Source organism: Cyprinus carpio, chromosome B7, assembly GCF_018340385.1.
Source record: "Cyprinus carpio isolate SPL01 chromosome B7, ASM1834038v1, whole genome shotgun sequence".
NCBI classification, from domain to species: domain Eukaryota; kingdom Metazoa; phylum Chordata; class Actinopteri; order Cypriniformes; family Cyprinidae; genus Cyprinus; species Cyprinus carpio.
This window is the reverse complement of record NC_056603.1, coordinates 33,609,882-33,629,312: the sequence shown is the minus strand read 5'-3', so window position 1 is coordinate 33,629,312 and position 19,431 is coordinate 33,609,882. Positions and strand designations below refer to the sequence as shown.

The following is a 19,431-nucleotide window of genomic DNA, read 5'->3' as shown; positions in this document are numbered from 1 at the left end:
ACATAAGTACTCGTTCATTCAACTTTCAAACCTATAACCCATGTTGAACTTGCAAAACCTACAATCAGATCTGAGATTTCTCAATGGCAATCAGGTGAAAGGGACAAATTTAGCCATCTAGCCCCATAGACTCCCATTCATTTTGCACTCATGGCGATTGCCCCCCAGTGGAACTCTGGTGGAACTGCAACCAAAATTCGGTACAATAGGACTTAATAGGGAGTGGAAAGGCTCTCCGTAGACGGGCTCTGGTAGCACACTCTACAATCTCCTTAGATTTCACCGGAAGTACGTCATTCACCGCCGTGCAATACAGCCAGAGCCCGTCTACGGAGAGCCTTCCCACTCCCCATTAAGTCCTATTGTACCGAATTTTGGTTGCAGTTCCACCAGAGTTCCACTGGGGGCGATCGCCATGAGTGCAAAATGAATCATGTGTGATCATGAAGAAGTAGATCGTGTGTGTGTGTGTGTGTGTGTGTGTGTGTGTGTGTGTGTGTGTGTGTGTGTGTGTGTGTGTGTGTGTGTGTGTGTGTGTGTGTATATATACATATATACGTATATATATATATACGGGTGCAGCTGTGGCCTAATGGTTAGAGACTTGGACTTGTAACCCGAAGGTTGCAGGTTCGAGTCTCGGTGCTGGCAGGAGTTGTAGGTGGGAAGGAGTGAATGAACAGCGCTCTCTTCCACCCTCAATACCCATGACTGATGTGCCCTTGAGCAAGGCACTGAACCCCCAGTTGCTCCCGGGCGCTGGATATATAGCTGCCCACTGCTCCTTGGGTGTGTGATCACATGGGTTCACTTCTCACTGCTGTGTGTGTGTGCACTTTGATGGGTTAAATGCAGAGCACCAATTTCGAGTATGGGTTACCATACTGAACCAAATGTCACGACTTTCACTTTCATATATGTATGTGTATATATATATATATATATATATTTATATATGTGTGTGTATATAGATATATATAGATATATATATACGTATATATGTGTGTGTATAATAAAAAATTTGAATATCGTGAAAAAAGTTCTTTAAAAAAATAAAAAAATTTGAAAAAAAAGAAAAAAAATAAATAAACATTCATATACTATATACAAAACACATATAGAAAAAAATCACAAAAAAATTTTTTTTTAATTTTGATGATTAGAGCTTAATTTAATTAATGTAATTATTGCATTTAAGAACACTGAAAATTATCAACACACACACACAAAAAAAAGAATAAAAAGGAGTTAAACAAATATTATTTAATTATTTAAAATGCTTTTTACAGAGACCTTGACACACAAAAGGACGTTTCAGCCTTTTTGTGTCAATTAATGACCTTGTTATTCCAAGCTAACCTGTCATTAGCAGTAAGCAAGACACAATTGCATAATTTTCTATGATTATGTAGTTTAACATGCACTTTGTAATTAAAAAATGTCATATAATGGACAACAAAGCGTAAAACATTTGTTTGTGGTTCCAAAAATGTTTAACCCTCTGGAGTCTAAGGGTATTTTGGGGCCTGGAGAAGTTTTGTCATGCCCTGACATTTTGTGCTTTTTTTTTTCAGTTTCTTATAAATATCTAAATGGCTAAAGTCTAATCTCACTGTAATCAGCACAAAACTAGGCTATAATAATATGTGAGCAGCATGTATGTACATGATTGTGTTTTTTGAGAAAAAAAAATGTTATGCGGTGGTTAGTGAAAAACTAAAAATGTTAAATCACTTGAAAAAGGCAATAAAAACACATACAGAAAATTGGTTCCCAGGAATTTTGAGAACTGGAGCTTGTAGCCTAGAATTTTTTTTTTCTAAATGATGTGAAAATCATCTTGTTTTACTCACTTACAGAAAACAATATCATGATTTAAATTTTCTAAGACACTTTTTGTTGGTAAAAGTCATATGCGAGTAGGCGTCAACTATCATGAATTCACACCTGAGAAGACAAAGGCCCTGCATAATGACGCTGCATAATGAGCCATTCAGTCAGCTGTGTCACTGAGAGCGAATGAGTTACAAGAAAGAAATGTGAGGACAAAATAAATCTATATAATTTTATGTTTGTAGTTTATTTAGAATATATTTAATTATCCCACAACATAATTTAATACTTCTGTACAGTTCACGCAGTAAGGTTACAACCCAAGTTTATTATCGGGAACAATACAAAAGCTGACTTTCAAAACTGAATTTTGTGCATTCATTACTCCATCACACAATCCCTTCCAGAAATCCTTTTAAAAACAATCTTATTTTTCTACAAAAAAACCATTTATTGTTATTATTATCAATCATCATTATTTTATTATTATTATATTATTTAAGTTATTATTATTATTTAATGTTGAAAAGAGCTGAGAATATTTTTTTTTTAGGTTTTTGAGGGGAGGATAAATTGAAACAAGACAGCAGATGACTTGTTTACATTTGTATACAGTTTCATTTATTGTTACATTGTATATTGATTTACATCAAGCTTTTGAATGGTATGAGTAGTGTAAGTGTTATTGAAACTCAATAAATTATCACTTGATTAATAGTTGGGTGCTAGTCCAGGAAATTATATTTTGGAAAAACGTCTTTGGAAAAAAGTCTAACCAGTAAAATGTTTACACGTTACTATGTGAAAACTAGTACAAAGTTATAAATAAATAAAAAGAGACCTTACTCATTGTTAATGAACTCTGCTGAATAAAGTGCTTTCATATTCTTTTTTTTCTGAGGAAATCCAAATCTCAAAATCTCAACCACATCACATCTTTTTGGGGGTGAATTCATGTCAATTATCCTCTCATCGCGAGCAAACAGTCAAAATAAAAAAAACAATGAAGAACAGCTCTCGCTGCGTTTGTCTTCTGTTGTGTGGGCGTATTTCAAAAGCCGCGCGCTTCAGTGAAACTTTTGAATCTCAAAAAGCGCGCTCGTTGTGCGCGGGGGGGGGGGTGGGGGGGGGGGGGGGGGTGGGGGCGTTCGGGGGGGAGCGCATTAGTAAGATAATGTAGGGAGACGTGAAAAACAGACAATCGCGTTGTTTTCATATATAGGATTACTTTATCAACAGAATATTTGTTTCAGCAGCACTTGTTTAGTTAAAACAGTTAGCATGGATGCAGGCTTTCTATAGATCTCCTCGCTTCATGTCTCTCGTGTGTATGAGTATTCATACTGAGTCTACAGTTCAATTGAATGATTTTTTCAGGATATGGTGTCACAGACACCAGAGGCATGGTTTCTGCAGATACAAAATGTGTCAAGTTTCCTGCGTTTCAGAAATCGTATGAATCAAAAAAAAAAAAATGATTGCCATTTACTACAGTAGTAATTATGCAGAGGTATTTATTATATAGTATATATTATAAAATATATATATATAATCGATATATATAATCATAGATATATATATATATATATATATATAATATATAAAAATACAGATTGTCCTGAAATATTATGGGGGTACAGTACTCCAAAAGTTTTGAGATATACGCGACTGACGGTAAAGTAAGGTGATCTCTCCAGACGCTCGTCCCCGGAAAAATGGACGATTTAGCGTCACCTGGTATAGGCCATATCAGGCCCCACACACAACAAACTAGAACTCAACCTAAAATCTGGTTTGTCACACAATGGGTTCATATCCTGGCCAAAACATACATCAAGCCAGAACTCAACCTAAACCCGGTTTGTTTCAACCACATGGGCCAGATCTGGACCACACACACACATGCCAGAAAACTGACACTAAAACACCGGACTTGATGTGTGTAGGCCAAATCTGGCCCCAAATGACCTCTGCCGCACTGCCAGAACTAGGGATATGCCCGTTACAAATTGTTCATTGTTGCGATTAATGCAGTAATGCTTTTATCATGCAGTATATGGTATTATCACAATGTTGAAATTATAAGTTTAAAAAAAAAGTAAGTCATAATACAGTATAACAGGTTTAATAACTTTTTTCTTCCTTAACAGAAGCAACTGAATATTTAAATACAATTAAAGCAATACAGAAAAATATATAAAGTTAAAATCTAGTTTTGTTACACATATTAAAGTGAAAAAAGAACTATAAAGACACCACACAGGTATGCTATTTACAATAAGATATCATTAGTTTACCTTGAGATGTTATATGCCTTAACATAACAATGAGCAATAGCTTACATTTTGCTACAGAGGTTATAATCTGTTAAAAAAATAAATACAAGTCTTAGTTCATGTTAGGTCATTTAAATAACACAGTTGCAACTTTCGATTTTAAAAACGGGGTTTTTTTAAATATTTGGGAAAACCTAAGAATTTCGTTGGTCAATGCGCATACTGTTGGTGAGGTGAAAAAAATGTGTTAATGAAGTTCATGGAACTTCTGAGTCAGCTTACCTTGTGTAAAACCTATGGATCATCGGAGGCAGCAACACCAAGCTCCAAAACAGAACTGGTGCTGATGGTTTATCGTCCTCAAATATTGTTTTTGCAGGCCCTCGCTATTTGATCTTCAATTGTGGTACCTAGGGGACAAATCCAGGGGCAGCACCTGCTCAGCAATGGAGCAGTAAGTCGTGGGGTCTGAAAATCCACCAGTCCCATAGATGGGGGCTGCTCGGTAGGTCCAGTGTGTCTGTGTTTGGTCGCTCTACCCTTTTTCCCAAAACCGCTGGTCCGTGGGGGGCTGGAAGACTAGAAGGTGTTTCCAATGAAAAAATCACGGGACAGTTCCATCGTCTCAGAACGGTCTTGCGTGCCGGACGGGGCGTTTGCGGCTCGATCAGGTCTGTAAACTTTGGAAATGTTCGGGCGTACACACTCTATTTTCTGGTTTTTCTAAACTGTAAAAATGGTCCTGCGTCTTATATTAACTACCTACCCCCGCCTCGTCCTCTTCCTGTATTTCCTTGTCTTTAGGAACCACGGTGGAAAACTTAGAGGAAGTGTGTTTAAATTAGCATAGCAATGCTGTACACTATCTGGAACACAAGCAGTGATGGCTAGAGGTGCTGTCCGCCCAGTCCTTTTGACAAAAGATACTTTCAATACGTTTTAGATTTCAATTTAATAATATATGTATAATGGTTTTATTGTCATATAATTAAGTCAAATATGGCATCCAACAAGATGAGTGTAGGGCTGGTTTTTGTCCCTGTTTTTTTTGTGACCTAACGTTTGTCTGTAGTATAGCCAAAGGAGTATAGAAACAATATAAGGTATTAAGGTATAGCCAGAAGAATGTGCATAATTTATGGCGAAAGTTTTCACTCTCATACACTTCATTTCCGGCTTCTTGTCTTTTACTGGTTGCAGCTCCACTCTGCTTCCATAGGAGGGGCGCTCACAGAGGATGAGTGAAGATTGAATGGAAGGTCTAATGGCGGTATACCCACTCAATTTAATATGAACTTTTCTGCTCAGGATATTAAATTTTTTTGTCTAGTACATTTTTGTAATGTTGTATTCAAAGGAGATGCCAAAAGAAATTACACATTTGCTGGGTGTTTAGTATGTTTTTAGGAGTCACTTATTTGCTTTAAAAAAGTCTTTTTAAATGTCAATGCTGTCCATCTACGTGTATTACTTTCAATATGCAAGAATGGCTAGCGGTGGTATAGGCAAACAACAACTCAAACCTGTAAGAATTGAAAAGGACATAAGTACTGTTCATTCAACTTTCCAAACCTATAACCCATGTTGAACTTGCAAACCTACCAATCAGATCTGAGATTTCTCAATGGCAATCAGGTGAAAGGGACAAATTTAGCCATCTAGCCCCATAGACTCCCATTCATTTTGCACTCATTTTGCCCGTCTACGGAGAGCCTTCCCACTCCCTATTAAGTCCTATTGTACCGAATTTTGGTTGCAGTTCCACCAGAGTTCCACTGGGGGCGATCGCCATGAGTGCAAAATGAATCATGTGTGATCATGAAGAAGTAGATCGTGTGTGTGTGTGTGTGTGTGTGTGTGTGTGTGTGTGGGGTGTGTGGGGTGTGTGTGTGTGTGTGTGTGTGTGTGTGTGTATATATACATATATACGTATATATATATATACGGGTGCAGCTGTGGCCTAATGGTTAGAGACTTGGACTTGTAACCCGAAGGTTGCAGGTTCGAGTCTCGGTGCTGGCAGGAGTTGTAGGGGGGAAAGGAGTGGATGAACAGCGCTCTCTTCCCACCCTCAATACCCCATGGCTGATTGTGCCCTTTGAGCAAGGGATTTACTGAACCCCCAGTTGCTCCCCGGGCGCTGGATATATAGCTGCCCACTGCTCGTGGGTGTGTGTTTCACAGTGTGTTCACTTCTCACTGCTGTGTGTGTGCACTTGGATGGGTTAAATGCAGAGCACCAATTTCGAGTATGGGTTACCATACTTGACAAATGTCACGACTTTCACTTTCATATATGTATATGTATATGTATATATATATATATATATATATATATTATATGTGTGTGTATATAGATATATATAGATATATATATACGTATATATGTGTGTGTATAATAAAAAATTTGAATATCGTGAAAAAAGTTCTTTAAAATAGTGAAATTTGTGAAAAAATTGAAAATAGTGAAATTTTCATATATTCTAGATTCAATACATGTAGAGTAAAACATTTCAAAAGTTTTTTTTTTAATTTTGATGATTAGAGCTTAATTTAATTAATGTAATTATTGCATTTAAGAACACTGAAAATTATCAAAACACACACACACAAAAAAAAGAATAAAAAGGAGTTAAACAAATATTATTTAATTATTTAAAATGCTTTTTACAGAGACCTTGACACACAAAAGGACGTTTCAGCCTTTTGTGTCAATTAATGACCTTGCTATTCCAAGCTAACCTGTCATTAGCAGTAAGCAAGACACAATTGCATAATTTTCTATGATTATGTAGTTTAACATGCACTTTGTAATTAAAAAATGTCATATTAATGGACAACAAAGCGTAAAACATTTGTTGTGGTTCCAAAAAAGTTTAAAGGATATGGTGTCACACCAGAGGACATGGTTTTCAGATACAAAATGTGTCAAGTTCCTGCGTTTTCAGAAATGTATGAATGAAAAAAAAAATGATTGCCATTTACTACAGTAGTAAATTATGCCAGAGGTATTTATTATATATATATATATATATATATATATATATATAATATATATATATATATATATATATATATATATATAAAATACAGATGTCCTGAAATATTATGGGGGTACAGTACTCCAAAAAGTTTGAGACCGACTGACTGGTAAAGTAAGGTGATCTGCCAGGACGTGTCCCCGGAAAATGGCACATTTGGTCACCTGGTATAGGCCATATCAGGCCCACACACAACAAACTAGAACTCAACCTAAAACTGGTTTGTCACACATGGGTCAGATCTGGCCAACATACATCAAGCCAGAACTCAACCTAAAACCGGTTTGTCACACATGGGCCAGATCTGGACCACACACAACATGCCAGAACTGACACTAAAACCGGCTTGATGTGTGTAGGCCAAATCTGGCCCAAATGACCTCTGCCACTGCCAGAACTAGGGATATGCCGGTATCAAATGTTCATGTTGCGATTAATTGCTAATGCTTTTATCACAGTATATGGTATTATCACGATGTTGAAATTTAGTTTAAAAAAAAAAAGTAGTCATAATACAGTATAACAGGTTTAATAACTTTTTTTCTTATAACAGAAAGAACTGAACATTTAAATACAATAAAGCAATACAGAAAAATATATAAAGTTAAAAGTTTTACACATATTAAAGTGAAAAAGAACTATAAAGACCCACAGGTATCTATTTACAATAAGATATCATTAGTTAACCTTAGTTAATGCATTAACATTAACAATGAGCAATAGCTACATTTGCTACAGAGGTTATTAATCTTTGTTAAAAAAATACAAGTCTTAGTTCATGTTAGGTCATTAAATAACACAGTTGCAACTTTCGATTTTAACAACGTGTTATTAAATATTGGAATACCTAAGATTAATTAATGTTCATAAGAATTTTTCATTGGCAGTTTATGTTATCTTATGTTAACTAATGAAGCCCTAATGTCAAGTGTGACCAAACAATAAACAATCAAAACACTTTCAAACAGTATCTAGGGCATGTTGTAGCCCAGATTAAAATGTAAAAAAGTTTGAAAATAAATAACCTGTTATGTCTAAATATTTAAGTATTAGGCGCTGTGATGAACACCATACCAAATCCACAAATCTGAATGGCTATTTAAATCTATTTAAGTACATTTAAGAAAGTAGTGCAGCTGCTTTGTTTACAGAGCTACAGGGTAACAACTGAATTTTCTGCAGTTTAGCGCCATCTGCTGTCAGAGGGTGAATGTGCTTTCATTCCGGGTCTCTCACGTGTTCCCCCATGTGCTTCTCATGCGTGCTTGTTTACATCAGAGCGCACAGCGTCTTTCAAGTAGCATACAGCGGTGTTGTGCATTTTGATTAGTTCATGGTAAAAGTGTACTCAAAATGCATTCCAAATTTTGAATAATTTGTAATCTATAATTATTCACGGTATTTAGAAGTGTCCACGATAACAATATCGTCCATATTCATTACCGTGATATATCGCATTACCAAATACCTGCACATGTCTAGCCAGAACTCAGCCATATGTGCCATATTTGGCCCAGATGAGGCCCGAATGTGTATGCTATCAGGGATGTCGGGTAGGATCTAAAGATGTCTATATTCGAAGCAGGCCAGCGTTTTGCTGTTGTAATTGGCTATATATGTACCTGTTGGATCACATGATAAAAAGGAAAATTCTTCCTTATTATGGGGCCAAAAACGCGTGTATTTTCATCTACCTTTATGTCATGGATAAAGTTGTGATCTGCGCTTGAGTGGCCAAAGAGATTGAAGGCTCTCAAAGTGTGTAGCTGATTCATACACATGACCCACAGTGTTGAAATGAGTTGGCTCCTTGGGATTTGCTTAGGATACGGATCCTGTCAGATCTTCTCACTAGACTGTGATATTCTATTTTTCTTATCTATTGCAGCGACAGGTGTGCAGGGAACTGTGAAATGGTTCAATGTGCACAATGGATATGGCTTCATCAACAGACATGTTAATAATGCTGAAATGACGGCTCACCTGACTAACTATAAGCATAGAGACACAGTCTGATGGATACTGTGGAGTCCAAACGTCTGAGATCACTAGTGCCCCCCCCCCCAAATTTAAATAAATAAACAGCCATTTTCATTGCAGTGTAACAAATTTGATCAGTGACCTAAAACACTGTCTGAAATTTAAAATCCTGAAACCTTATTTACATGTTTAAATGAAGAAAGCCCAGATTTTCAAAGTGATCTCAGGTTTCCGGACATGTGTTTGAGAGAGAGAGATCATATTGCTAAGCAAGCATTTAAATAACTATGGTTTTACTAAATAACAATGATTTTATGCCTATCTGTTAAGTTTTCAGAAAATGTTTAAAATATTCATGAATTGTATTTAATGCTTTTTGTTTCACAGAAATGATACTAAAGAAGAAGTGTTTGTTCATTAGGTAATGAGTTTGCTTCATAAACACTTAGCAACATTTCACTTAGACTATTTAAAATGTTTAAATTAGCAACTCTTTAAATTAAAGGTTATGGAGTGTTTATAGTCGTGGCCTGAGTGGGAAGTCGTGGCCTAATGCACTGTGTGGGAAGTTGTGGCCTAATGGTTAAAGAGTTTGACTCCTAACCCTAAGGTTATGGGTTCGAGTCTCGGGCCGGCAATACCATGATTGAGGTGCCCTTGAGCAGGGCACAAACCCCCAACTGCTCCCCGGGTGCCTTAGCATAAATGGCTGCCCACTGCTATGTGTGTGATCTTTGGATGGATTAAATACAGATCACGAATTCTGAGTATGGGTCACCATACTTGGCTGTATGTCACGTCACTTCACTTCACTTCATACATGACATTCTTCCAGAGTAAGTTTGAATGACATTTGAAAAGTTAAAACATATTTAAACACCTATCACCTTTACAGTTATTTTTTTTAATTGGTTTGACTTGCAATTTAACCCACCCAGCATTGTTGAAAATTGGTCTTATGCTAAGGATGTGCCTCTTCCCTTTGTGCAGACTGCAATAAAAAAGAATAACCCAAGAAAGTTCCTCAGAAGTGTGGGGGATGGTGAGGTTGTGGAGTTTGATGTTGTCGAAGCAGCTAAAGTAAGTGGTATCTGGATAAATCAAAAGAGTGTTGGGGAATTTTGTGAGTTTTCTAAGTTGCATAGCCTCAAAACTGAGTATTTGTTTCAGGGTTCAGAGGCAGCAAATGTGACTGGTCCAGGGGGTATGCCTGTCAAAGGCAGTTGATACGCCCCCAGTAAACGAAGATCCCATAGGCGCTTTTACCCCCTAAATGCACAGCCTGCAGCCAGAGGAGAAAGCTGCAGCAGGGCCCATTTCCTGAGGGAGAGGGCAGTGAAGAGAAAGGAGCCCCTCAGCCATGTCCTCGGCGCCAGCGTCCACGCAGAAGACCTGTTCAGCCACAAGGCGAGGTGAGGTCATTTAAATTATTTTTAACAAAGGTCTAGTATGCCTTAGATTAAAGGGGTCATATGTTGCGATTTCAAATTTTCTTTTCTCTTTGGAGTGTTAAAAGCTCTTGGTGAATAAAGAAGATCTGTGAAGTTGCAAAGACTAAAGTCTCAAATCCAAAGAGATTTTCTTTATAAAAGTTAACACTCGTCCACGCCCCCCTGAAACGGCTCATTCTAACATGCACCCACATCTCTACGTCAGTATGTGGGAAGATTTGCATAACGCCGCCCAGAAATTCATGCAAAGAAAGAAGGCGTACCTTTTATTGTAGTATTGTTGTTCCTGCCGCTGCCATGTCGTATAGACGCTGTATGTTCACTGTGAAAGCGAAACTACTTTGTTTGACCTTCCAAAAGAGGATGATATCCGCTTCATCATGCCTGGTGCTGATCCGTGCTGGTCGCTGAGGAAACACATCAGCTTTGCACTGTGGATCGCTGAATCGGCTTTCATCGTGGACAAAGCGGAGTCCTGCCTGGGGTCGTCACATATGGTTGCTGCAAGCCCAAGGTACGCTCCTTCATAAAATCCGCCAACCGCACCGTTCTCAAGCCGCCCACCTCTGCTCACTCAAGCCAGCCGTGGCTCACTCTAGGCCTCCAGCCTCCGCTCACTCAAGGCCGCGGTGTGTGATGCTGTTTCATTGAGAAAGTGAAACTACTTTGTTTTTGCCTTCCAAAAGAAAACACGACTAGAAATCATGTTTATATCACGTTTATAATGGGTTTTATATTTGTGTCCTCACTCCGGCCTGACAGATGTCATATGTTATGAGGCGTAACATTTCCGTCACACGCATTCGGCCAATCACAAAGCGCTGGATAGCTGGCCAATCAAATCACACCTCACTTTTCAGAGCGATGAGCCTTGTAAAAATCGACGCGTTTCAGAAGGCAGGGCATAGAGGAGAAACAATAATGTAAAGTATGTGGAAAATAATGTTTTTTTTTTTTTTTTTTTTTTACCTTAAACCGCATAAACACATTTCATTACACCAAATACACAAAATAATGTTCTTTTTAGCAGCATCATATGACCCCTTTAATAGAAGTATTTTTAAAATGTTGTTAATAAATTGAGAATTTAAGCTGTCAATATTGTGTATGATATTAAAGGGATAGTTCACCCAAAAATGAAAATTGTCATTCATAACTCATCCTTGTGTCATTCCAAACCCATAAGACCTTTATTCATCTTTGGAACACAAATTAAGATATTTTGGATGAAATCTGAGAGCTCTCTGACCCTCCATAGACAGCAAGGGTACTACCATGATCAAGTCACAGATATGTAGTAAGGACATTGTTAAAACAGTCCATGTGACATCAGTGGTTCAACCATAATTTTATGAAGCTACGAGAATACTTTTTGTGCGTATAAATAACAATTTTATTCAGCAGTTCTTCTCTTCTGCGTCACCCTAGCGCCATTTTAGAGAGTATCACAACGCTCATGCCTGCTTTTCCTGCACATATACAATGCATGCGTCTGTGCTGCTAATGTAGAACATGCAAGTACTGTGCCTTGTTAACGTTCAGATGAGAGCACGTGTATGCACCGTGATGCTCTCCAAAGTGATGCAGAGGAGAAGATTTGTTGAATAAAGTCGTTATTTTTGTTTTCTATATGCACAAAATATTCTTGTAGCTTCATAAAATTACGGCTCAACTACTGATGCCACATGGACTGTTTTACTGATGTCTTTACTATGTTTCTGTGCCTTAGTCGTGGTAGTACCCTTGCTGTTTATGGAGGGTCAGAGAGATCTCAGATTTCATTGAAAATATCTTAATTTGTCTTTCAAAGATGAGCGAAGGTCTTGCGGGTTTGGAACGACATGAGGGTGAGTAATGAATGACAAAATTTTCATTTTTGGGCGAGCTATCTCTATAAGCCTTTAAAACCAGTTAATTTTGTTTTATTAGTGCACACAGCTTGTCATTGAATTTTCTTGTCTCTGCTCTAGGGAGAAGCAGGAGAGAAGAACAAGGAAGTAGATGTTGCCCAGCAGAAGGCGCCACCACGCATGTTCGGACCACAATTTCGAAGGTTCATATCCTCATTTGTTTATTTGGACCAGATTAAGACTGGAAACAGAATACTATTTATTTTAATTAATTTTTTTTTGCATGATATCTAACATTTCATGTTAGATGTGTGTACCGTGTGCGGATTTAATGTATTTTATGTAAACATGAAAGTCTCTTTTCTTGAATATCCAGGCCATTGCGTCCTCGTCCACACCCTGGAGAGGCTCAACAGACAGTAGTCCACACAGAAGAGCAAGAATTGACCCCAAAAGAGAGCCAGACCAATAGGGAGCAGACTGAAGGGCAGCCCCGGTAATCCTGCAGGCAGTTTAGTCAGCGCAGACAGAGGAAGTCTAAATCTGGTGCCTCTAAAGTGAGTGATTTTATAGAAAAATGCAGTGAAGTAAAGCTGCTGAAATTGAAACCATTAGCTTTGTCTTTGCTGCCTGACTTTAAAAAGGGGTCATGAACTGGCTTTTATTATTATTATTATTTTGTACTGTTCTCTGAGCTCCACTTATGTTATCAAGATTTGTACATCAAAAAACATAATTAGCTATTTTTGTAATAGGCTATTTTCTGTTCTGTTTTGACCCCCCCATTGACTCTGAAGTAAACATCTACTGGAATAATTGGCTTACAGTTGTGTATGTTTGACATCCTACATTCTTCACAGATGGACGCTGCTGTGATTTAGGTTAAGAACTTATAAATTCTCTGTACGTATCAAAAAAACGTTTTGAAAAATGTTTAAAATAATGTTTCTAAACCATAATTAAGCATGCATGCATGCTTCACATGCATCACAAAGAGTACTTTTTTGGGATGGGGAAAAACCGCCATAAAGTCTCAAGTAGGGATATGGCGGTATCAGATTTTCCTGTTGCGATAAGTTGCTAATGCTTTTATCACGGTATATGGTATTATCACGGTATTGTCATTTAGTTTAAAAAAAAGTGGTCATAATATAGTATAACAGGTTAAATAACTTTTCTTATAACAAAAAAAAACAAAAACTGCACATTTAAATACAATAAAGCAATACAGAAAAATATGTAAAGTTAAAAGTTTTACACAGATCAAAGTGCAAAAGAACTATAAAGACCAATAGGTATCACTTTACAATACAGTAAGACCTCATTAGTTAACCTAATGCATTATGCATTAACATTAACAATGAGCAGTAGCTACATTTGCTACAGAAGTTGTTAATCTTTGTTAAAAAAATACAGTCTTAGTTTATGTTAGCTCATTAAATAACACAGTTGCAACTTTTGATTTTAACAATGCATTATTAAATATTGAAATACCTCAAATTAATGTTCAGAAGAATTTATCATTGGCACTTTGTTAAATAATGAAGCCCTAAAGCAAAGTGTGAATAAACAATAACGAATCAAAACACTTTCAAACAATATCTAGGGCATGTTGTAGTCCAGATTAAAATGGAAAAAAAAAAAAGTTTGAAAATAAATAGCCTATTAAGTCTAAATATTGAAGTATTTGGCTCTGTGATGAACACCATAGCGAATACACAAATCAGAATGGCTATTTAAAATTATTAAAAATATGTTTTAGAAAGTAGCAGCTGCTTTATTTATGGGGGTTCCAGGGTAAGGGTTGCATTTTTTTGCAGTTTAGCGCCATCTGCTGTCAGAGAGTGAATGTTCATTCATTCATGTGCATCTCATGCGTGCTTGTTTACATCAGCGCGCACAGGCGTCTTTCAAGCAGCATACACCGGTGCTGTGCATTTTTACCAGATGATGGGAAAAGTATTCTTAAAATGCATTTCTAATTCTGAATAATTTGTATATATAATAATATATAATTATTCACGGTATTTTGGAAGTGCCCACTATAATAATATTGTGCATATTCATTACCGCGATATACCGAATACCGGCACATGTCTAGTCTCAAGACATATTTTTTATAAGTTGAACTTGCATTAATTTTACATGGCTTTCTAAACAGGCGGCTCTCTTGTGCGAGTGTAACGGTGATGGATGTCCCTATAGAAAATGCGATAATTATGTGTTCTCTGTAAATGGCTTGGTTTCAGTTTTGATGTAAACAACATCTTCTCCACATTGATGTTCTCTTTTTCCTTAATATTTTGAATGAACAACATAAAAGCGCTGCATCCTGTGGGTTCAACTGGATAGGGGAAAAAAAAAAAGCATTAAAATACAATGATACCTACATCATCAACGCATCATGTGTGCCACTGATAGGCTGCCTGTCGCACACCTAAAATTCAAATGCAACATTTTTGCATTCAAGTGTAGTTTGTTTTAAATTTGACAACTATTCGAAATGTGAAAAAAAATATATATATATATATTATTTTTTTTTCTGACAGCCCTAATTTACAGTGCAGAATGTGTAAAGCAGCTTTAGAGTATTAAACAGGGAAATGGTGTGTTGAAATAGTCTGCCGTTCTCCTCTGGCCAAACTAAACCAGCAGTTTAATTCTAGGCTGCAACAGAGTCACTGGTTCTTCTGGTTCCCCTGGGGTCTCATTTATAAACGTTGCGTACGCACAAAATGGGGATAGAAACAGGCATATGCAATTTTTCACGCACACATCGTGATTTATTAAAAAAAAAAAAAAAAAAAGTAATGTGACATACAGCCAAGTATGGTGACCTATACTCAGAATTTCTGTTCTGCATTTAACCCATCCAAAGTGCACACACACACAGCAGTGAACACACAGATCCATGAACACACACCCAGAGCAGTGGGCAGCCATTTATGCTGTGGCACCCGGGGAGCAGTTGGGGGTTCGGTGCCTTGCTCAAGGGCACCTCAGTCGTGGTATTGCCAGCCCGAGACTCGAACCCACAACCTTAGGGATAGGAGTCAAAATCTCTAACCACTAGGCCACGACCCCCCCTCCTTTTTTAAAGGAAATTACTGTTAAATTTAAAATAAATAAAACCTAGTCTTACTTCCGATTTAAACGTGGACGAGGCTTTCCTGATAACTTTCCGCGATGCATTATTTTACTAACTCGCTGCATGCAGAAGGTGACCCAGCTGACCTCACCAGAAAAAAACACCACCATCTAGTGGGCTGTAAAGAAATTGATTTTATTATTCTACCAACTAGCATAATAAAAGATCGATACTTGGCATCCATGTATCGATACAGTATTGCCACAGAAAATATTGCGATACTATGATTTTTTTTTTTCACTCCTAATGACCATCTAAATCTGGATACAGTCTGGATCTGGTAACTATGGTGACCTTGGAATAAGAATGAAACAGACTAATATTAGCGTAGATGTCATCCTTCTAATGATGTAACAAGTACATCGGGTGTTATGGGAACTGTTCCCGGTTTAGGTTGACCTAATTAATGCAACCTAACAATCCTTTAATGCAGTGGTCTCAAACTCAATTCCTGGAGGGCCACAGCTCTGCAGAGTTTTGCTCCAACCAGCTCCAGATCACACCTGTATGGAAGTTTCTAGTAATCCTGGAGACCTTGATTAGCTGGATCAGGTGTGTTCGATTAGTGTTGGACCTAAACTGTGTAGAGCTGTGGCCCTCCAGGAACTGAGTTTGAGACCAATGCTTTAATGGATTTGAATTATAGAAATGTGTTGGTGTGTTATGTATAAACCAGGTTAAAGAGAAGAGTTTTTAATCTAGATTAAAACTGACAAAGTGTTCTGCCCCTCAAACAGTATTAGACAGATTGTCCCAGAGTTTGTGAGCTAAATAAGAAAAGGATCTGCCACCCACAGTTGATTTTGAACTCAAATGGCCAGAGTTTTGAGATCACAGTGGTTGTGAAGGACTGTAATTCAATAAGAGCTTGCTCAAATACTAAGGTGCTAAACCATTCAGGGCTTCATAAGTAATTAGCAAGATTTTAAAATGTATACAATGTTTAATAGAGAGCCTGTGCAGTTTTGACAAAACTGGGCTAATATGGTCATACCCAGCTAACAAAAATTAGTTGTCAGAATGTTTTACTGGCATTTCCCTTAAGTTATGAAAATGTTATTTTGGAATGTTTTGTACACGTTGAGAACGGCAAGTTTTTTTTTATGTATTAAGAACATTTTTTGTGGGGTTTCTGCAAAGTTACAGGAACATTCCATCCTACCATCCTACCATGAAAACTTCATTACTCTATGTTCTTTAAATGTTTATAATTAGCATTTTTTTTAATGTATTAGGAACGCTTTTTTATAGGTTTATGTGAACGTTATAAAAACATTCCATTCTATCATCTTGAAAACGTTATGAAAATGTTATTAGTGAATGTTCCGTAAATGTTTGAAATGTGATTTTTTTTAATGTATTAGGAACGTTTTTTCTTGGTTTATGTGAACGTTATAGAAACATTCCATTCTATCATCTTGAAAATGTTATGAAAATGTTATTAGTGAATGTTCGTTAAATGTTTGAAATTTGCATTTTTTTAATGTATTTGGAACGTTTTTTCTTGGTTTATGTGAACGTTATAGAAACATTCCATTCTATCATCTTGAAAACCGTCACTGCCACATCCGATCCGAAATCGGCCCGACACTGAACTGGGCGTGGCCCAGATTCATTTTTAATATCTTCTTTACTGTTTACATATCTTTCATTTAAAATTGATATGCTGCCAAAATGTTTACTTACCGCTAACCCTAACTCATCTCATTATGATAAATGCATTTTAAAAGTAAAGAACTCACTGGAAAAAGGCCCAACAAAGGTTGTACTTCCTTCGCCAGCTGAGGAAGTTTAATCTGCCACAGGAGCTGCTGAAACAGTTCTACTCAGCCGTCGTTGAGTCTGTCCTGTGCACTTCAATAACTGTCTGGTTTGGTTCAGCTACAAAATCAGACATCAGAAGACTACAGAGAATGGTTCGGACTGCTGAAAGAATTATTGGTGCTCCCCTGCCCACCCTTCAAGAACTGTATACATCCAGAGTGAGGAAAAGGGCTCAGAAAATCACTCTGGATCCCTCTCATCCAAGTTACCCCCTTTTTTGAACTTTTGCCATCTGGCCGGCGCTTCAGAGCCGCAAATACCAAGACAGTCAGGCACAAGAACAGTTTTTCTTCCCCCAGGCAATCTACCTGATGAACAGTTAAATGTTCCCCACTTATGCAAAAATGTGCAATATTCTTATATTTATTTGTTACCCCTCCATCCAAGTACATTTCTGGATCTTACTCTATTCTAATCCATTGTCATCTATAGCACAACTGTTCATACAATTTATTTATTTGCCATTTGTTTTTTGTTTTTTTTGTTTTTTGTTGTTGTCTCTGTGTACTGGGAGCTTATGTCACTAAAACAAATTCCTTGTATGCGTAAGCATACTTGGAAATAAAGCTCTTTCTGATTCTGATTTCTGATTCTGGATTAAGTTGGCATGAGAACAATATGCAATTACAGCAAAAAAGAAGACAAAAAAAAGTTATACAGAAAGTTTATATAAATATAAAAAACATAACATTTAACTAAATTACCCTTACATTTATTTATACTTGCGTATAAATAATTTAACACGTATAAACAATAAATACAGGTGATACTTCACAATTTACAATGAGGTTTCATTTGTAACATTACCTTCCCGACATGAACTAACATGACAAATACTTAACATTAACCTTAGTTAACTGTAGTTAATATATTAACCTAGTTAATTTCAACATTTATTAATACATTGTTAAGAACAAAAGTTGTGCCTGTTGACATTATTTAATGAATCAGAGCTAACATGAACTAACAAAGAACAGTTTAAAAACAGTATCAAAGATTAATGCAAATTGTAACAAATGTATTGCTCGTTATTTAATGTTTATTTCAACATTTACTAATGTTAACTAATGATACCTTATTGTAAAGATACACCAAAACTTAGTGTTTTGAATAACACATTAGTAAATGGCAGAGTTTTAAAATTAAAACCATTTTGTACTTTTTACTTATTTATCTAATAATTTACTATTACTATTACCATGAATCATTTCTGACTAAAACAATGGGTACTTTTCCTTGGTTGTTGCCCATATTCAAATTACTCAGGATTTATGGTTGTTGTGGTGTAACATGTCTTTCCACATCTTAATCCGGTGACATCTTTGTTTGGGAGCTTTTATTTCTTCACCTGTAAAGAGCAAATAATATACAAGTATCTATTAGTAAAGGTCTAACATAATTCATCATTGTGAACTACATTAAATGTATGTTGCAGCAATGTACCTGTTATTTGACAGACTATTTACAGCACTAACTGCAGTGACAGCACAATTAGTGGCTGTGCCCAGCATGATTAATATTTAGTGTGTACCATGCTAATTAAAGAGAGTTCACCCAAAATATGAAAATCATTTTGTCCCCTTTGTACTGTCCATACAAACTTGTTGGGTTTGATTACCAACATTCTTCAAAGTATCTTCTTTTGAGTTCTGCAGAAAAACAGAAGTCAGAAGTTTGGTAAAACGTAAAAGACAGAATTCTGGTTAACTATCCATTGAAGTAAATAAATAAACACTTTTCACCAGTCATCGCTATGCAGAAAAATAACAGTGAACCCTGCAACAAAATGCTTGAAAAATACACATTCAGTAGATCCAAAGCTTGCTGTTGATCAGGTATCTTCAGTTAATATTCCCTGCAGTTACTGCAAAAAATAACATGGTGAAATTGTCAATGCAAACATTTTACTTGAACTTACTTTCTCATTGCCCCTAATGCTACTTGCTAGTTCAGTCAAAAGTATAATAGAGATGATTTCACTGTCTTGGACTCCAACCACTGCTCAGTGTTCACAGGTGTCTGAGTAAT

General features: G+C 36.7%; 1 pseudogene; it reads left to right on the top strand.

The window, feature by feature from the left end:
* Positions 1-8,696: 8,696 nt before the first annotated feature.
* On the top strand, positions 8,697-13,204 carry LOC109094834 (annotated as a pseudogene).
* Positions 13,205-19,431: the final 6,227 nt, after the last annotated feature.